The sequence below is a fragment of the Erpetoichthys calabaricus genome, chromosome 1 (assembly GCF_900747795.2).
Source record: "Erpetoichthys calabaricus chromosome 1, fErpCal1.3, whole genome shotgun sequence".
Lineage (NCBI taxonomy): Eukaryota > Metazoa > Chordata > Cladistia > Polypteriformes > Polypteridae > Erpetoichthys > Erpetoichthys calabaricus.
This window is the reverse complement of record NC_041394.2, coordinates 99,551,553-99,572,635: the sequence shown is the minus strand read 5'-3', so window position 1 is coordinate 99,572,635 and position 21,083 is coordinate 99,551,553. Positions and strand designations below refer to the sequence as shown.

Sequence of the window (21,083 nt, the reverse complement as noted above, 5' to 3'; positions counted from 1 at the left end):
AACTAGGGAATGGGGGGCAGGGAGTTTAGGACAGGCCAGGTTTAGATCTATACATGGAGGAACAAACAACTTTGTAGAAATAAAAATGCGTAGTAATGTAAATTCTAAACAAACATTTAAATGTAGAAGGAGTAACACATTAAAAATAGCTTGCCGTAATGCTAGAAGTATTAAAAATAAGGTAAGTGAGTTGGAGCTGTATGTAGCAGAGCATAATTATGATATTATAGCAATAACAGAAACCTGGCTAAGTAACAAAGATGGGGATGAGTGTAACATAGAGGGATACACATTTTTTAGGAAGGATAGACAGAACAGAAAAGGAGGTTGGGTTGCTGTTTATGCTAAACAGAATTTAAATGCAAGTCCTCCTCAGTTGGACGATGAGCCCCATCTTAGTGAGGACATGTGGCTTTGCCTGGAAAATATTAAGGAAAGTGGTCTTATTTTAGGAGTTTGTTAGAGACCACCAAATTCAGACAGTAATTTAGACACACATCTTTTTAGTAACATCAAAAAAGCAAGTTTACAGGGAGATATAGTCATGGGGGAGTTTAATTATCCAAATATTAACTGGAATAACATTGCAGATGGAGGAGCACAAGAGAAGGAGTTTTTAGAAGTAATCAGTGACTGTTTTTTAACACAGTATGTTAAAGCACCAACAAGGGGTGAAGCCTGTCTGGATTTAGTATTTTGTAATAATCAAGATGGAATTGAGGGTGTAAATGTGATTGGACCACTAGGGTCAAGTGACCATAATATAATACAGTTCTCAGTGTATTGTAAAAGTGCGGATGCAAAGACTAAAATTGTTAAGTTCAACTTTGGTAGGGCAAATTTTCAGCAGATGCGGCAAAGTCTAAGGAGGATACACTGGAATAAGCTTTTAAGTGTGGAGGCAGTCAAGGAACAGTGGAGTAGGTTTTAAAATGTTTTACATCTAATGCAGGACAGTTACATACCTAAATTTGGAATTAATATGAAATTAAAAAAACTCCACAGTGGATTAATAATAATTTAAAAAAGAAGCTGCAAAGGAAAAAAACTGCTTTATAAGGCTAATGACTGCAAAGTGAATCGTAGAGCGTATGAGAACATGAGGGCAACCATTAAGAAGGATATCAGAGAGGCTAAAAGACAGTAGGAATGTAGCAGATAAGGCAAAAGAAGACACTAAGAGATTCTTTCAATATTTTAGTAGCAAAAGAACAGTCAAGGAGGAGGTGAAGTGCATCAGAAATAGTAGAGGGAAATTAAAAGATACAGACAGTGAAATAGCGGATGCTCTAAACTTACATTTTTCTGAGGTGTTCACAAGTGAGCAAGTGGATAACCTCCCAGAGGTAAATGTGACAACTAAGGAGGTACTGAGGATTTGGAAATTGTAGAGGGAGAAGTGCTACTCAGATTAAATAAGCTGAAATCCAACAAATCACCAGGACCAGATAATATTTATCCTCGAGTTCTTAAGGAGGCTAGTGAGTACATATATAAAACCTCGACACATATTTTTAGGAAGTCACTGCGCACTGGAGAGATTCCAAAGGACTGGAAAATGGCAAATATCATCTCGTTATATAAAAAGGGTGACAGGGCAGATCCAAGCAACTATAGGCCAGTAAGCTTAACAATAAAGAATTTTGTAGGAACCTTTTTTGATTTCTGAGGTATATCCAAGAAGCTGGGTGTTGCCATTTTACAGCAGAATCCCAAAGATGTTTCACACTCTGTCATTGCACATGTCACATGATGGCAATGGGGTTGGTTGCCACTACTGTGTTTGTTTCCAGGGTTTGTTCTCCTCCTGATACTACAGGATTGGTAACCCAGTTTTTCAATAAGGGGTTCTAGAAAATAAACAAAATTGATACATTTTTTCTTTTGGAATCAAATGAACATTTATAACTGTATGGGAACAGTATAATTAGTGTATAATTTGGGTAACATTATTTTTTCCAGAATCATTACCATTACCTATTAGCAGGTTAGTGAAGAGGGCTAGAACTTATTTGGATGTTTAGGGTGATACCTGGTTGGTTTATAACAATTAATATATGTAAGTACATGTTTTTACTTATATTTTTTGTACTCGCTGCTGTGCTGCTGGTATCAGAACACACACCTCTGTCTTTCAACTACATTAACACTACTCACACATACAATAACTCCATTACACAACCACTCAGATTATAAAGGCTACATTTTAAATGTATTGTAGACATTTTACACACATCACACAAACCACAACAAAAAATGTGTACCCAAACCACTTACCACAAACTCAAAAATCAATAGCATTCAGCAATGTTAAAGGCTAATATTCAAATTTTACTATCATTTAATAGTGAAACGTAAGTGTCAACAATCAGCTTAACCTGTGTACACACTGAATAGACTGGGATTTCAACCCAACTGTGGAATGTTGAGGTTAAACAACTTTAACCGATGCGTCATAATGAATAAACAATTTAATTAATGGAACTTGCCACAAATTATTTTACAATAGTATCAACATATGATTTGGACAAATCTACCAGTAGTCGCTTGGTCTCTCTTTTCTGAAAAGCTGTCAGACTCCTTCTTCTTTGTGTTGTCTGCACACTCGCAAATTTATTATACAAGCCTTGTTTCCTTTGTTTATCCTGTCAGGCAGTCATCCACCAGGACTTCTGAAGCCTTGTGCTTGTTTATCTACACAGTGAGCAATCCCACTTACTGTATGTGTCAGCTACACTGTGGCTTCCCTGTCTTGCACTTGCATTGACAGAAATTTGTCTCTGCAGCCTGAAGGACCATTCAGGCAAGCTGCTTTAAAAATCTTATAAAAATGTACTTTTTTATGTCATTTAATAGTGTAGTGCCCATGTCCTACAAGAACTAGCCATCTTCTATCATATGGAGATCTCGCTTTAAACTTTGTACTGTACGTACAATACATTTTAATCCTGTATTCTTATTTTACTATTTGCTTAGGTGAAATCACTATGATGGTACTGATACATGATAGGTGCTTAGATATTTGCTGTCAGGAGGATATGTTGAGGATGTTGTTGACTTTAATTTTCCATATCTTGATAAAGTAAGTTAAAGATTCTACATCAAAGATATGTAAGCTATATTTCAACCAGTAGAGTCAGTATGCCATTAACAAATGAAAGACTGTAGTCATTTCTCCATATGACTAGAACATAAAATATTATATCTGACTAATTTTGGTTGAAGGTACAGTCATACAGTACCTGCTTAAACATCCTAGCAGCACTGAACCTAGGACATTGGATCCATGAAACAGCAACACTACCCACCACACTACTGTGCACTTCTTTTCGAGTAATATCACTGTATTAAGGGCCAAAGGAGCAATGCCCTCCATCCCCTGTTGTTCAAGAATTTAAAAAGTACTAGATTAACCCCAATATTTTATTGTTTAATTTTTTATAGCAAACTCAGCTGAAGTGTTATAATGAATTTTGCTTCTTATCTAGAAGAATATTTCTTTATGGAGTAGGAAAAATTTCATTGTGTCTGGTGTTGCAAGCCATTTTCCATTTTGCTTGGGCAAGCCCCTGGATCCTGTAGTGTTCTAGGCATATTTTGGCTCAGGTGTGCACATGTGCAGCCTGAAATTTTCTGTTTTTCCTTGAAGGATGGAACCCTTTAAAGTGACTCATTAGTTGTTTTTTAATGAGGTAATTTATAAGGTGCATGAACTTACACATCTTGCAGATTTGGAGTTCTCATCATTATCATGAATCGCGTTTCTTATTTATGTGCAGTATAACTTAGCACTTTTCTATTAAACAAAAATTGGAAATATATTATTATTATTCATTTGCATTTCTGCGTTTAACTGTGGTGTATTTGATGCTGATGTTGAGATACTGTACCTTTTAATAGTGTTTTATAATGATGTTTGTCCTGTATATATGTAATAAAAGTTGATAGCTCCTAATTTTGTGTGATTTTTTTTTCATGATACAAGTCAGCTTATATTTTATCATCATTGGTGCTTGTAGCCTAATACTTTATTAAATTGCTCCCTCATGTGAGGTTTACTGGAAGCCGTCTTCTAGGACACCTTCCAATATCACTGCCATCATTTTGGTCTTTCATGCTTCCTTCCAAGCAGCCCCAATGATTTTTGCTCCTCCTCAGTTTTCACTGCCTGTTCATTTACATTGCCAGCTTTGCCTCACACTGCTCACTTGCTATCAACGCCAACACCATTTGTGCTCATTTGTCCCAAACTCTATGACCCAATTAAACTAGATTTCTGTTGGCCACATACCCAGGCCAATGAATTTAAGCAGAGGAGCAGGTGTTATAAAGTCTGCTCTTTAAGTCCATGGCACATCTCTGTCTCTCACTCACTCACCCTTGCTCCAGTTGCAGTTCATGGGTTGCCAAAATTCTAGCAACATGAGGCACAAAGTGAGAAACAATGCTGGACAGAGCACCAGTCCATTATAGGGCACAATCACACATGCTGTGGGCAACTTGGATTCTATGATTGACCCTAGCAAAAGCAGCTAAGGTCCAGGAGGAGGAACAGAGCACAATGAGAACACACAGACCTCACAATAAATAAATAAATAAATAAATAAATAATAATAATACATTTTATTTATATAGAAACTTTCCCGTGCGCAATGCAGAAGGCACCCCAGCTTTGAATAGAACAAGGGCCCAAGCTTTGTAACCTGATAAAACCTGCCTAAATGAAATTTTTAAATTATTTTAAAAGGTATACATAAGCATCTACATTTCTAACACTTTGACTTGTTAAGTCAAAGATCATTTGAGATTTATCAGTGTGCTGCAACCCTGCAAATCATAGCAAACTTTTCAAAATGTGTATGTTTTTTGTTTTTAACAGTATTTTTTACTATGCCTGAGCCAGATGAGGGTATTTTTAAACTCCATAAAATATGCCACGTCAAACACTGAATAAAAAATGGAGTTAAATGAAGTGAAAGAAAGTTATTCTCTGTCTCTGGTATTCCGTTGTAGACCTCATCCTTACCTATTAGTTGGAAATACAGTGATATAAATGGCATAGAGAGTCTGCAGGCAATTCATTGTAATTTAGGCATCCACAATTGGATTTAAGATATGCATGGGATGAACAAAAGGCTGGCAGAACACCCTTAACTCTGTGATTAATAGCTATTGAATTTTTATAATATGAAAATCTAAAATGATATTACATAGCTGTTTTCATGTGCAGCTACAAGATTAACTGCACTTTATAGACCTTTAACAGATTTGTCACAGTCATAATACTGTGTACTGCTTAATACTGGAGATCACATTGCACACTCCTCCTTAAACTATTTTTAGTTAATCTGGTGATACCACCCATACATGGCATCAAATCTCAATCCCAACTTTTTCAAGTGTAGCTCCAAACTGGTGGACTGAGCTGCCCAGCTCCATCTGCACTGCTAACTCCCTCACTGTGTTTAGGAAGAATTTGAAGATTCTCTTATTCTGTGTATATATGTGTAATTGATAATGGTGTTGATGCTGGGTTCATTGTAGCTAAGAAAACAATAACTAGTCTTATGTTTTGCTGTTTGGTTTGGTGCTTTACATTTGAGATGGTATTGTGGAAAAAACATTCCTCTATTTTCAAAGAAGTCCTTCTCAGAGACGAGACGAAAATACAAAACAATTCTTTATTTGTACACAGGTATGCACAAATGTCTCAGTCCATAGAGTGACCAATCAATAAAACAATTCATCTGCTTTTATGCTTTTCTGTTACATTACCTAATCTAATACATCATTTGAATCTTAATATACATAATATGCAGAGATTCATTCAATCAATGAATGCCACCAACATTTTCTGACTCCTTTTCACTCTCTCTCTGAACATTGCCTTGTAAATAGGGGTGATCTGCAGACTCTCCTATTGATTTTAGCAGTGCTTCATAGGATGGGTGATTGGGCTTTCTTATTAGTTTATTCCCGCTTTCTAGAGGGGTGTTTGTTACTCATCTACTTCATTTTAACCTTAGAAACTATCTTGGAGGCTCCTCTAAGATGAAGTAAAAGCCTCATGTACCTCAGCTTAAAACAACATTTAGTTATTCCTTTAGTTACATTCAACTCTTATCCTTATGGTTTAATAATTCATTATTATAACTTCATATAAGTATATACTTGTATTACAAATACTTGTATTACAAATATTGATTAAAATTCTATAATGGTCAATTTATTAACCTTGTCCTGTAACACATTTTTTTAAAACAGTCCCCAGACTGAATTTTACTCAATTATTTTGACCTTTTGTAAGTCGCTTTGGAGTAAATGTACATGTAAATTAACAAAAGGCTTGAGTGTTTCACCAAATGCATTACTCTTTTTATCTAACAATAAAATGTTTTACTTACAATAAGTCTGCTTTTAAAATAAGTGCATAAATAGGCTTTCTAGAGCAATATAGTACATTATCCTTTGTTCAGGCAGTTTCTGTGCAGCTGATCACTGGCAGCATTATGCTTTCTCTTTAATAATTAATAAGTCAATAAAGTATGAAGCTCTGCTGAAAAGATTAAGGGGAGAGATTGATGTTTTTAAAAATCACAAAATGGTTGTGTAGCTAAAGAGTGAATGTTTGCAAATAAAGTAAGTTCTTAGATATTGCTACAGTGATTAAGGTGCTTTTAAAAGGCTCATGAATCCTCATGAAGACCTATTGTATGTTTAGATGTTCCAGTTCATCACAGGATCAAAGAAAAAAGAAAAATGCCAGATTTTGTTAACTGGTTATTTAGCCTAAAAGGGGCACATTAAAATAAAATAATAAAATACATTGCAGGTATTGTGGAAATTAATTAGTACCATAAATTGCTATTCGCAGAATGACTCTGGAAGCTTTACTGAAACATCCTTGCTACATACACATAAGAAAATGCCTTCAGGGTGATTGGCTGCCACCTCATTGAGAGTTAAGGCAACAGTCCAAAACATGCTGCCAATAAAATGGAGTGGCTGAGGGGTTAGTGATGTACACTGTGCTGACCAACTTATGTGTTGCTTTTCAGCTTTTAGTTTAGTGAAACCTCAGACCAAGAAAGACTATGCAGGGCTGATAAGAGAGCTTTAGCAATACCCAAGGATCATACCAATGGGCAGTTAGTAAGAAAACCAAGAATGGAAAAAAAATAATACTGAAAAGTGTTTGGGTGGTGGAGTATATCAAGGACTTTATCTGATAGATCTGATGGACCTTAAGCAAGTGATGCTCAAACATGATGACCTGAGAAATTAATGGACTGAAACAAGAAACTGGTCACTTGATTTTCTTAAAAGGTGGTTACCATGAGCTCACCTCCGCTGCTGAAAACTGAGCATGCTCACTGTTTTTAGTTAAGACCTGCCTACTCCTCCATACCTGCCTACTTATAGCAAAAACAGAAACCTGGCTAAATAACAAAGATGGCAATGAGCATAACATAGATGGGCACACTTTTTTAGGAAGGTTAGACAGAACAAAAAAGGAGGGGTTGCCATTTATGTCTAACAGAATATAAATGCATCTCTTCTTTAGTTGGATGATGAGCCACACTTTAGTGAGGACATCTGGATAAGTCTGGAAATCATTAAGGAAAGAGGCCTTATTTTAAGAGTGTGCTATAGAGCCCCAAATGCAGGCAGTAATTTCAGTGCACATATTTTTAGTAATATTAAAAAGGCAGGGGAACCTTATAGTCATTGGGGATCGTAAGTACCCAAATATTACATGGGCTAGCTTTGCAAACAGTGGAGCACAAAAGCAAGAGTTTTTAGATGTAATTAATGATTGTTTTTTAACACAGTATGTTAAAGCACCAATGCCGGGGGAAGCCTGTCTGGATTTAGTATTTTTTTAATAATCACTATAGAATTATGGGTGTAGAGGTGATTGAATGCTAGGGTCAAGTGACCAAAATATAATACAATTCTCAGTGTTTTGGTAGAGCACAAATGCAAAGACCAAAACTATTAAGTTTAATTTAGGTAAGGAAAATTCTGAACAGATGCAGCAAAGTGAGGTGGACTAAGATAAGCTTTTTATTGTAAAGATAGTCGGAAGGCAGCGGAGAAGGTTTAAAAACATTTTACATACATGTATAATGCAGAACAGGTATATGCCAAAAAACTCTGCAGTATGTTAATAAAGAGTTAAAAAAGAAGCCGCAAAGAAACAATAGCTGTAAAAGGCGTATAAAACTAATAACTCCAATTAGACTCATGTATGAAACCTTGACAGCAACCATCAAAAAAGTTATTAGGAAAGCTAAAAGGCAATTAAAGAGGAATATAGCAATTAAGGCGAAAGATGACCCAAAGAGATTCTTTCAGTATTTTAGTAGTAAAAAAGTCAAGGAGCGTGTGAACTGTATCAGGAATAGTAAAGAGGAATTAAATTATACAGGCAGCGAAATAACAGATGCTCTAAATTTGCATTTTTTGAAATCTTCAACATGTCTTCAACATGGTAACAGGGACTACTAAGTAGGTACAGAGTGATTTGGAAATTGTAGGGGGAGAAGTACTACTCAGATTAAATAAATTGGAATCAAACTAATCACCAGGACCAGATAATATTTACCATCGAGCACTTAAGGAGGTTAGCGAGTACATATATAAAGCCTTGACACATATGTTTGGAATGTCACTGTGCACTGGGGAAATTCCTAAGGACTGAAAAATGGCAAATATTATAACATTATATAAAAAGGGTGATTGGTTAGATCCAGGCAACTATAGGCCAGTAAGCTTAAATTGCACTGCAGGTATATTAATAAAAGGAAACATTAACTAAAATATGTCAAGAACTGGAGTTTTACTGAACTTTCAGTATGGATTCAGCCAAGGAGGTTCATATTTTACTAACATGTTAGAATTGTATGAGGAAACAACAAAAAAAATGATCAAAGTAGTGCATATGATATTATATATCTTGCCCTTCTAAAAGCATTTGATAAGGTGCCACTTGAAAAGTTGTGCATCAAACTAAAAGAAGTGTGAGTTCAGAGTGTGGTATTTAGATGGCTGTGAGGAACCTTATCTGAAATTGGTGATGTAAAGACAGGAGTAACCACATGTATTTAACCTGCGGAGGTGGGCATATATATTACTCCTCTCTTCTGGTCTCTACATTGGCTGCATGTAGCAGCATGCATGAAGTTCAAATCCCCGCCTTACGTAGTAGTCAGTGGGTCAGCACCTTATGTATATGGAGACACTGGTGAGGTGCTATACTCCTTCTCACCCACTCAGGTCTACCAGGGAAGAGCGTCTGGTGATGTTGCCTCTGTGTGGTATCAAGTCTCAATCCAGACTCTTTTCCTGTGTAGTTCCTAGTTGATAGAACAAGCTACACACCTCCATCCAAACTGCTGACTCCCTCGATGTATTCAACAAGCAACTGAAAACCCATATGTTCTCTGAATATCTGTCTAGTTGCTTGAAAAAAACTTTGCTCTGTGCTATTTTATACTGTTGGTTAATTTGTTAGAGTTTTATTTGCTTTATCAATTGTAGTCCATGATTGTAAAACTATTAGTTATTACATATTTTCATTTGTGGCAATCAGGCTTTGTCACCTATCTTAGTGCACTTGCTGAACAAACAAGTCCTAGCCTAATGTTACTCAATTATGTTAGCTCTTTGGAAGTCACTTTAGATAAAAGCATCTGCCAAAAAAATAAATGTAAATGTATATATATAAATGATATACACAGTATATAAATGATAGGAATATAAATGGCAAGCTAGTTAAGTTTGCAAATGACACCAAGCACAGTAGATTGACAGATAATTTAGAATCCGTTGGATTTTTACAGAGAGACTTGGACAGCATACAGTCTTGGGGCAGATTTATGGCAGTTGAAATCTAATGTAAGTAAATATAACGTATTATGCGTAGAAAATAAAAATGTTAGGTCTGAATACACAATGGAGGTCTGAAAATTGAAAGTACGCCTTCATGACAAAGATTTAAGAGTCATAGTGGACTTGTCACTACCAACTACGAGACATTGTTCAGAAGTCATTAAGAAGGCTAACAGAATGTTAAGATATATAGCACGATGTTTGGAGTACAAGTCAAAGAAGGTTATGCTGAAGCTTTATAATGCACTCCTTCACTGGTGAGGCCTTATCTGGAGTAGCGTGTGCAGTTTTGGTCTCCAGGCTACAGAAAAGACATAGAAGAGCTAGTAAACATCGAGAGGAGAGTGACTAGATTGATTCCAAGACTTCAGGGAATGAGTTATAAGGAGAAATTAAAGGAAGTAAGCCTTTTCCTTTTAAGCAATAGGAGATTAAGAGGTGACATGACTGAAATGTTTAAGATTATGAAGGGAATTAGTACAGTAGAAACTTGTTCAGAGTAAATTTTACACAAACATTAGGTAGTATTGCTTCACACAGAGAACCATGAGAGTGTTGCATATGATATTATCTATCTGATTTTCAGAAAGCATTCGATAATGTACCACATGAGAGTTTTGGCATCAAACTAAAAGAGGTGGGAGCTCAAGGTGCAGGGAGTAAATGAGTGTGAAAACTGGCTAAAACACAAAAAGCAGAGGGTTATTGTGTGAAGAACCTTATCAGGATTGGGTTAAGGTTTTTTAGGTTACAGTGCTAGGGCTACTGCTATTTTTAATACATATAATTAATTTAAATAGGAATATAAACAACACTCTGGTTGAGTCTGCAGATGATAACAAACTAGATAATCTAGAATCCACTGAATCATTAGAGAGGGACATGGACAGCGTACAGTACAGGCTTGGTCAGATTTATGGCAGATAAAGTTTAATGTCAGTAAATATAAAAGTATTACGCAGGAAGTAAAAGTGTTAGATTTGAATATACCAGGGGAGGTATGAAAACTGAAAGTATCATAATGTGAAGGATTTAAGAGTTGTAGTTGTATCTGGAGTACTGTGTGCAAATTTGGTATTCAGGTTACAGAAAAGACAAAAATACAAGAAAAACCCAGAGAAGAGTGACTAGGCTGATTCCAAAACTGCAAGGAATGAGTTATGAAAAAAGATTAAAAGCATTGAACCTTTTCAATTTAAGAAAATGGACATTAAGAGGTGACATGATTGAAGTGTTAAAAATTATGAAAGTTATTAGCACAGTGAATCAAGGCTGTTATTTCAAAATGACTTTAACAAGAACACAGGGATATTAATGTTCTAATATTCTAATTTTTTTCTAAAATGCCTTGTTCAAAATTAGTGTCACTTGGATGAGTTTTTAATATCTGTGATGAAACTGGGCACTAATTAAGAAAAGGGTTAGAATGAAAACTTGCAGCCACAGTAGCTCTCCAGGACTGGAGTTGAAGACCCCTGTTCTAAAACAATGAATTTGCCTGCTCCTTTTGCTCCCTCCTTTTTCTGGTTACATTTTCTAAATCTTAAATTCACTTGCCATTTCCCAGAAGCCTGGGAACAACATCTTACCTGAGCAGCACTTACTGAAATTTTACATTCTTATTCTGATTTTTAATCTTTTAACAATCTAAATAATCAATAGAATCATTGTAGCAATAAGGAATATAAAACCATTCTGTAGCACTAAAATCATTATGTGACATAAAAATAATAATTTTGTTTATGTTAATTTTGATATCTGAGTACACTTTATGAATTTGAAAATTACAAAAGTCACACCCTTTAAAGACTTCTGTTAATGAAAGGGAATACATTATTTATGGTAATATGTTCATATTCTGGGAACAAATAAAGTTCTCCTCCCTCTATTGTTTATTTTACCTGTTAACTGCAATAATGTACTTAATTATGTTTAACTTCATTTAGTCAGTTTATTTAGAGAAAAAAATTAAAAAATGAAAATAATATTGATGTTAATAAACAATGGAAATTTAAAAGGGAGTTGGTAGTGTCACAAACGTACTTATACATTTAGGCTTTTTTAGTTCTTATGATTAAAGTACACTGTTCAAAACAATTACCTCAGAACTAGTGGTTTAATTTGACTGAAAATGAACACCAAAGATCATCATACTAAAATGTTTATTGTTTATGCTTTCTGTGCTCACAACTATCACAGCCAAAGAAGTTGGGTCATAGTGACCTCACCACACTTAACGTGCTGTTAAATCACACCATCAATGCCTTTATAATAAATATGTTGGTCCGATCTAAGCAAATTTAAAAGTGATCAAATTGTTGGTAATCATGAGGCCAGCTAGCTGGCCTGATGTTTGGTGGCAAAAGTTTGTCATATAAATGTGATGATAGACCAATGGCGACAATGCTGACTATAAAATGACTCTTACATTGCTTGCGAAATATTTGAGAGGCCTGGAAGACCAACATGGTACAAGGGTATCATCCTAGCACTAGCATCTATGAAGATGTAATGCTTTCCATGGACCACTGGGTAATGTTTCCAGAGGTAGACAGATGATGCACAAACATGGAACTCTTTTCAGGACATCTATAATACTGATCTCATTCTCTGCAGGTGCATCAAAACATCTGGATGAAATTTTGTTAAAACTTAACTATTAGCTAATTGGTCTTTTGTTGTTTGTCTAACCTGGGTTCTTTTGCTCTTATGGGTGTCATAGTATGGTTTCACAGTGACTTACAATAGCCATTTATCTCTGACAGGTGCAATTTTATAGCATTACATCGCTCAGCCACACATGATGGCTACTTCCTATGTGTTCACAGATGTGGAGTTAACATTTACTTTACCATGACAATGTTCATAAAACAAAACTGATTTCTTGGTTAGTCTCATAATCATCTCTATCCTCATTCATTACCAAGACTTAGAGGTGCTTGAACTCCTCTGCTTGGGGCAGCTACTGCCCTTTTACCTGCAGGAAGCATGACAGATTTTAATAAGTATCCAAATGAGATATGGGAAAAAAAGCTTTTAGATATTAGCTCACCAAATGAAGCTTAATAGTCTTGGGATTGTTCTTGCCTTGTGCCTGATGCTTGATGGTATAAGTTCCAGCTACACTATGACCCTGCCCTGGATATGCTGGTTCAGAATGTGAATAAATGGTTCCTCTTTTGTCAAACGTCTTACAATATATTTGAGTATTGACTGGAGCACCAAAAATAGAGACTGTATACAAGAAGGTCAGAGCTACTTCTTTTTCTGAGGGGGCTGAGATCATTTGGTATATGCAGGCCACTCTTATATGTTGTCTACTAGTCTGTAGTGGCTAGTGTATTTTTCAATGCGGTATTTTGCAGGGCATACAGTGGTGTGAAAAACTATTTGCCCCCTTCCTGATTTCTTATTCTTTTGCATGTTTGTCACACAAAATGTTTCTGATCATCAAACACATTTAACCATTAGTCAAATATAACACAAGTAAACACAAAATGCAGTTTGTAAATGGTGGTTTTTATTATTTAGGGAGAAAAAAAAATCCAAACCTACATGGCCCTGTGTGAAAAAGTAATTGCCCCCTGAGCCTAATAACTGGTTGGGCCACCCTTAGCAGCAATAACTGCAATCAAGCGTTTGCGATAACTTGCAATGAGTCTGTTACAGCGCTCTGGAGGAATTTTGGCCCACTCATCTTTGCAAAATTGTTGTAATTCAGCTTTATTTGAGGGTTTTCTAGCATGAACCGCCTTTTTAAGGTCATGCCATAGCATCTCAATTGGATTCAGGTCAGGACTTTGACTAGGCCACTCCAAAGTCTTCATTTTGTTTTTCTTCAGCCATTCAGAGGTGGATTTGCTGGTGTGTTTTGGGTCATTGTCCTGTTGCAGCACCCAAGATCGCTTCAGCTTGAGTTGACGAACAGATGGCCGGACATTCTCCTTCAGGATTTTTTGGTAGACAGTAGAATTCATGGTTCCATCTATCACAGCAAGCCTTCCAGGTCCTGAAGCAGCAAAACAACCCCAGACCATCACACTACCACCACCATATTTTACTGTTGGTATGATGTTCTTTTTCTGAAATGCTGTGTTCCTTTTACGCCAGATGTAACGGGACATTTGCCTTCCAAAAAGTTCAACTTTTGTCTCATCAGTCCACAAGGTATTTTCCCAAAAGTCTTGGCAATCATTGAGATGTTTCTTAGCAAAATTGAGACGAGCCCTAATGTTCTTTTTGCTTAACAGTGGTTTGCATCTTGGAAATCTGCCATGCAGGCCGTTTTTTGCCCAGTCTCTTTCTAATGGTGGAGTCATGAACACTGACCTTAATTGAGGCAAGTGAGGCCTGCAGTTCTTTAGACGTTGTCCTGGGGTCTTTTGTGACCTCTCGGATGAGTCGTCTCTGCACTCTTGGGGTAATTTTGGTCGGCCGGCCACTCCTGGGAAAGTTCACCACTGTTCCATGTTTTTGCCAATTGTGGATAATGGCTCTTACTGTGGTTCGCTGGAGTCCCAAAGCTTTAGAAATGGCTTTATAACCTTTACCAGACTGATAGATCTCAATTACTTCTGTTCTTATTTGTTCCTGAATTTCTTTGGATCTTGGCATGATGTCTAGCTTTTGAGGTGCTTTTGGTCTACTTCTCTGTGTCAGGCAGCTCCTATTTAAGTGATTTCTTGATTGAAACAGGTGTGGCAGTAATCAGGCCTGGGGGTGGCTACGGAAATTGAACTCAGGTGTGATACACCACAGTTAGGTTATTTTTTAACAAGGGGGCAATTACTTTTTCACACAGGGCCATGTAGGTTTGGATTTTTTTTCTCCCTAAATAATAAAAACCATCATTTAAAAACTGCATTTTGTGTTTACTTGTGTTATATTTGACTAATGGTTAAATGTGTTTGATGATCAGAAACATTTTGTGTGACAAACATGCAAAAGAATAAGAAATCAGGAAGGGGGCAAATAGTTTTTCACACCACTGTATAGCATTAGTGTATGTGATGCCAAAAGACTAAATAAACTATTTAAAAGGGCTAGTTCAAACCTGGGAGACAGACTGGCATCACTAGAGATAGTGGTAGAATAGAGGTCACTCAGTAATCTGCATACTATTCCAGGCTAAACAGAAGAGCTCCTTCAGCAACAAACTGAGACAACTCCATTACTCCAAGAAGCTCTATTTGAGATCTTTTCAACCTTTAGCCATCAGACTCTAAATTGAGTCACCCCTTGGGTGAGTAGGTATCTATCATTTTAAAATCTCTAATGGCTACCTCTCATATTCACTCATATTCTTTTCATCTTCCCTGGTGGTGTTCTCCTCTCCACATCCATATTCATACCTGTATTTTTTTTTCAGCATAAACCTGAGGAAGGCTTTATAACTTTCTTTGTTTTCAGCATAAAATCTTATTTTCCCTCATTTGTTTGTGTGTAAACCGCAAATTGCACATGCAGTATAATTCCATAAGAATTACTTCATTTAGGATAAAAACTATCGATCCATGCATATTCCATGCCCATTGTTCATGTAAAGGTGGTAGGGGACAAAGTCTGGCTGCATCAGGCTCAAGGTAGCAACCAACCTGGAAGCACCAGTCTATTTTAGGACACGCTAGCACTGAACCAGTTTAGAGATACCAGTGGACCTAAGTTACACATCTTTAAGAAGTTAAAAGAAAATCAGCACATAAAGAGAGCCCATTTATAACTAGGAAGAACATCCAAACTGTACACAGACAGGCTGTGGGACTCAAATTCATCCTTTTAACCTGGCAGTTGAGAAGCAATGGGGCTAATTACTGCACTACTCTGCTACCAAAATTATTGAATCCCTATTTTAAAATATTTGCTTAATAATAAACAAGTAACCTTTATTTTATACTGTAATGAACACCCTTCCTGGAGATTTTACAAATACAATAACTGTTTTCATGCAATTTTACAAATGTGTTTTAGGCGGATTAAGTGTTATCAGGTTAGAAGCAAGTGCTTAACTGATATTTTCTTAGCTATTAAACCAGACTGTATAAAGCAGGCAAGCACAAAATGTACACATGACTTAAAATACACTTTACTATTATGCTGCACTTCACAGAAAATAGCAAAATGCATGCTGTGGGCCTACATAAAGGACCATGACAAACAGCAGCTGTGTCTACCAATACTTTATGATGGTTTACAGTGATGCCAGTGCTTACTTGTGCACAGTGTATGAATTTCCCAATGTTTACCTTTGTTTAGCATAAGTACTATCACCACACGCATTTTATTTTTATTCGACATACTAGACAGGCACACATTTAAAAATATAATAAAAATAAAACACATTCACTATATTTGAATTCAAATGAACACACCCTGGTGTTGGACATAAATAAACCTTAACTTTCCCAAGTTTTTGTAGTATTTTAGGTTTTAAGGCTCTTGATGGCAAATTTAAGTAAATGAATATAAATTGAACTAAACCCAAAGAGTTTGTAAGAAAGGGAAAACAAAACTCAACCACAGAACGCAGCGACACTACAGATGATGTTTTGTTCATTCATATGTTGCTCTCTTTGATGGAGCAGGTCGTGATGCCCCATTCCGAGCGCAGTCCTCCACTACTCCAGTGATCTAATCCCGGCACTGTGACTCCCTCTGTGTGTATATCTGCTGATCGCGCCTGTTATTTGTTCGCTACGCGGTGTTATTGTCGCCTCTCTGTGTTCTCTGCACACTATCTCCCTCTCTTTCTCTCCCTCTCGCCTGCTCTCTTCTCTCTCGCTGGCTCGCTGCCCCGCATGTGCCACTGTGCGTGCGTGTCTGCGTGATGCTGATGCGAGTGAAGCGCAACCGTCTTTCAGTCTCAGCCTTCCTTCCCTTGGCGATGCTCTTCTTTTTCTCGTTCATCTAACCCCCTGCTATGAGCGCGCAGAGAGACGGACCGATGGGAAGAGAATCTACGCGTCCCTCGCCTTTCTTCCTTTACTGTTCATCTCCCGCCTATGGTCGCCCACGTTTGGGGCTAGTGTTGGACTAGTCTCAACTTCGGTGAAGACAGCTCTCTGCTTGACAGTCAAGTAGCCTGCTTTCTCACATTTGCCGATGCTGACTCTGAATTAAGCTTCTGATCACATTCGGATTTTCATCCACCCCTTTATTGGTTGAGACGCTGCACGAGGAGAAAGACGAAACGAGGAAATATAGTGGAGAGTGACAGAGGTAGAAAAAGAAGGCATAGATGACAAAATGTACTTCCAAGAGTAATGGTCGGCAAACCACTGTGGATGCCCTGAGAAGATCGCCTCCGAGCAGGAACAAGTACAGTAATATATTTTAGATTTGTTTAAACTGATCTCGTATCTGTTTAAATAACGCTTATTTTGAAAGACTCGCATGCAAATCAACCATCCACCCAATAACTTGCCCGTTTTCATATCATTTTAAATGTCGCCTTTTAATCGATCTTTGTGCGAATTTATTTAATTTTACAGTAACCGTATTGATTACCGATAAGCGGGCCTTCGTGGAGATGGAAAAAGGAAGATTGAAGTTTGTCGGAATTGATCTTTTGAGGTTACGGCAAACATATTGATTATACCAGCGCTCACAGTCTTGAAATATCAAATCGCATGAAATGATGTGTGCTGCTGCTTTGCTATAAATTGCTGTTTTCATTTACCTGAAACTAAATTTCATTGTGTCTGAAACAGCTAAAATTTAGGGTTTTAGTGGTTTCGACTATTAATATATACAACCATGTGGATGTCTCTGGTTTCATTGGTTGCTACGAACTCTCGTATTTTTGTCGATTTACAAGTAAAGGTGTTTACCAGCCGTCAGTGGCATTATGCCAGTATGATGATCCTGATGATGATAATGTTCGACGATACTATTACAGTTATTGGCAGTACTAGTACTACTACTACTGTGTCCACTGTTTTGTAATACTGTATTCGAAAGTCCTGATTTCATGTCTCTCAGAGCTATGCGTTCATACAGTTCACTGTTGTTCGTTTATTGTAAAGGCACCTGCTACGCGAATGTTACCTGCCTTTTGTCCGGTGGAGTTACTGAGAGGCAGTCTCGTATTCATTGAGCTTTAATCTGCTTTATTTATAGGCAATTGCGCTAATAGCATCTCCAGCTGTAACACCGTCAAAAATAGCTGCCAAATTGCAGCTTGGATATAGGCTCGCACCGAAGGGCCCCTCCCACGACGACTCGATCACTCCAAATCCCGCTATGTACTCCTTCCTGCCTTCCTGATCCGCTTGCTGCGAGTTAAGATCCCATCGGCGGCACTCCGCTGCTCTGCTGCAAAGGGCTGGGCTGGTAAGCAACTTTCATTATTTTTCCCATGTGCTTAGTTTTCTTTGATGTTCTCTATTGACAGCGTGCTTGAGTCATATTTGAATCTGACACCTGTTTCCATGACAAACGCGCACACTTTATGGTAGTCTTTTTTTTTGCTTACTACAGAAACAGAGCTCACAAATCACAAGTGACTGGAATTTAAATGACTTAGTACATTTTTTGTACCCATTGCCTTTGTTGGCATTTAGTATTAGGTGTATAGCTGTGTGCATGTTGAAATAATGTACATTTTAATTTACATTTTAGATTTGTACAAGCATATAATTGTATATTTATGTGTATATATAAAAGTGTGGCATACAATGAAAATATGTTTTACTGTTCTCATATATGTGTATATATATATGTAAGTATATGTATGTATATATGTGTGTATACTGTATATAGATGAAGTGGTTTTCTACGAGTGTGTGGCTTGCTGTACATGCTTTGCTCATTATAATAAAATGTGTTATATTAAAGGATAAAGGCAGAGGTGAAGTAATCACGCTGTTGTGCAGATTGAACAAGTTCATAAATCGAACAGCATAAACACTGGCGCGTGCGGCACCACGCACAAATCAAACTCAGGCTTTTTAATCTGTAGGCGTCACATCCATATATAGGGCAGAGGAATGTGGAAATCGATCTCTTTTTTTCAACGAGTTATTCCGCTTCCATATATTTATTCTGCGGAGTCCTGGTAAACTGGGAGAGCAGGGCATACCGAGTGCCCTGTAATCCGGCGTTGTGACATTATGTTAATGAGCGCGCTCACACGCACACATAACCTCGCTTTTTCTTTTTCTGTGCACGTATGTATGTTGCGTAGCGCTGCCTGATCGAGGGTCAGTTTTATTGCAGAACATCATTGTTTGTCCCTGCCTGCGTTTATATTGCCTGATGTGAGCGGCTCTTTCGTCGTCTCACGTGCAAGATGCTCTTATCCGACACGTATGCAGGCAGTCTTTGCTGGTGCAGGCTCTCGCTGGTGATTGATAAGCGTTACTTTCAGTCGGTATTCCTGTCGGGAGCTCCGGAGGGGGTGCTAAGCGGACACACTGCTTATAGCCGAGCGCCGTGCTTCAGCACCGCATTTGTATGCAGCTCGGGGAAGAGCCATGGATGGAGGGTTTCCCTCCCTTTCAGCTTTGAGACGGGTAAATCTTGAATGCAGAAGCAGTTAACGACGAGAAACTGCATACCGTAGGCTACACCGACGATCTTTAAACAGCCCCGTGAACGGAATACATGGATAGTTTTCAAGCTCAACTCTTAAGGGTTTGTCGTCATTATTACTGTTTCTTAAATATGCTGCATTTCATTCCACGACGTTTCATGTAAATAAATGATTGGTAATGTTCGTCTTTACTGGTTGTCTTTACGAATTAATTCTTTGTTAAGCAAAATGAAATTTCCTCTTGGTAGCAAGTCACTTATTATTAAATTTGCACAATATAAAATAATCCACTGTGTTATCTAGTTAATCATTATTTTAATCTTAAATCAATTACATTTGCTGTATATTAGCTGAATAACAAAGAGGTTTTACTCCAATGCACAATACAATGATTTAAATACAGCATTTAGAAGAATTAAAGGGTAGATGTGAATGTGAATGCTGGCGATGGATACTTAAATTCGTATACAACTCGGGCCTTCCATTTAATCAGTTCTTCTCTTCTCTGATCATTTATGTTAGGCAGAATGCCTAGAGGGGGCTCGGCGGTCTTATGGCCTGGAACCCCTGCAGATTTTATTTTTTTCTCTAGCCATCTGGAGTTTTTTTTTTGATTTTCTGTCCTCCCTGGCCATCGGACCTTACTTTTGTTCTATGTTAATTAGTGTTTTCTTATTTTAATTCTTACTTTGTCTTTTTCCCCTTTCTTCATCATGTAAAGCACTTTGAGCTACATTATTTGAATGAAAATGTGCTATATAAATAAATGTTGTTGTTGTTAAATGAGAATAAATCTTCCCTTTATTGTGAAACTACTAAATCCACTTCTGGGTTATGGCATTGGCCTCATCACTGGAATACACTGGAGGACACATCTGTATTTCTTCATATGATACGATTTGAGAGTTGATAGGCTTTGTGGTTTCAAAGAAAAAGTGGAGTTACATAAGTTTCATGGGGTTGATGTAGAGTGAAGTGAAAGTCTTACTTGCATGTGTTAATCAGCATGCAATTTTGTTACTACTCTCAGGCACCATGATCAGTGAGCATTACAGCTTTACCTCAGAACGTATTTCTTTCTTATCTATAAAAACTAACCTGGAGACAAAACCACATAGACAAAGGGGGAATGTGCCAACTTCGCAAAGACAGAAACTGGGCCATAATTTGAACCCTGCAGTCATTTATGCTATTGCTAGATATCTCCTCTGACGTGGATTGTGTCAACCACCAGATACTCTTTGCCATCCTCACTAACTTTGGCATCACTGGGACTTTCCTCAGGTGGTCTGAGTCCTACCTCTTGGGTAGATTCTGTCATTTTTCGTGGCAAGTAGAGATGTCAAGGGTGCACCAAGCAAGCATGGCAGTGCCCCAAAAATCTTTGCTGAGCCATCTTCTCTGTATACACCTCCTCACTAAGCCCTATCCTCTGTCCCATAGTTTCTCCAATCAGTACTAGGTTGTACTTGTCATTTCCTTCAGAGGACCATGCAGATTCAGCTAGAATCACTGCATGTCTCACTGATATTACAACCTAAAGAAAGGAGCACTATCTTCAGCTCAACCTGGCAAAGAAAGCCTCTCTTGTTATTAAAGCTCATCCCTCTGTTCAGGTTGACTCTGTTTACAAATTTGGAGTTGTGATTGAAGATAAACT

General features: G+C 37.4%; 1 protein-coding gene across 2 annotated transcripts in view; it reads left to right on the top strand.

Annotated features, from left to right (window-relative positions):
- The first annotated feature begins 16,718 nt into the window (after positions 1-16,718).
- The window catches only part of LOC114653683 (sodium/calcium exchanger 1-like), a 581,045-nt gene continuing 576,680 nt past the window's right edge, over positions 16,719-21,083 (top strand). For both annotated transcript variants that reach the window (XM_051932578.1, XM_028804143.2), the window contains exons 1-2: positions 16,719-17,208; positions 18,010-18,222. The gene's annotated coding sequence lies outside the window, so the exon portion shown is untranslated. The remainder of the gene's footprint in view (positions 17,209-18,009; positions 18,223-21,083) is intronic.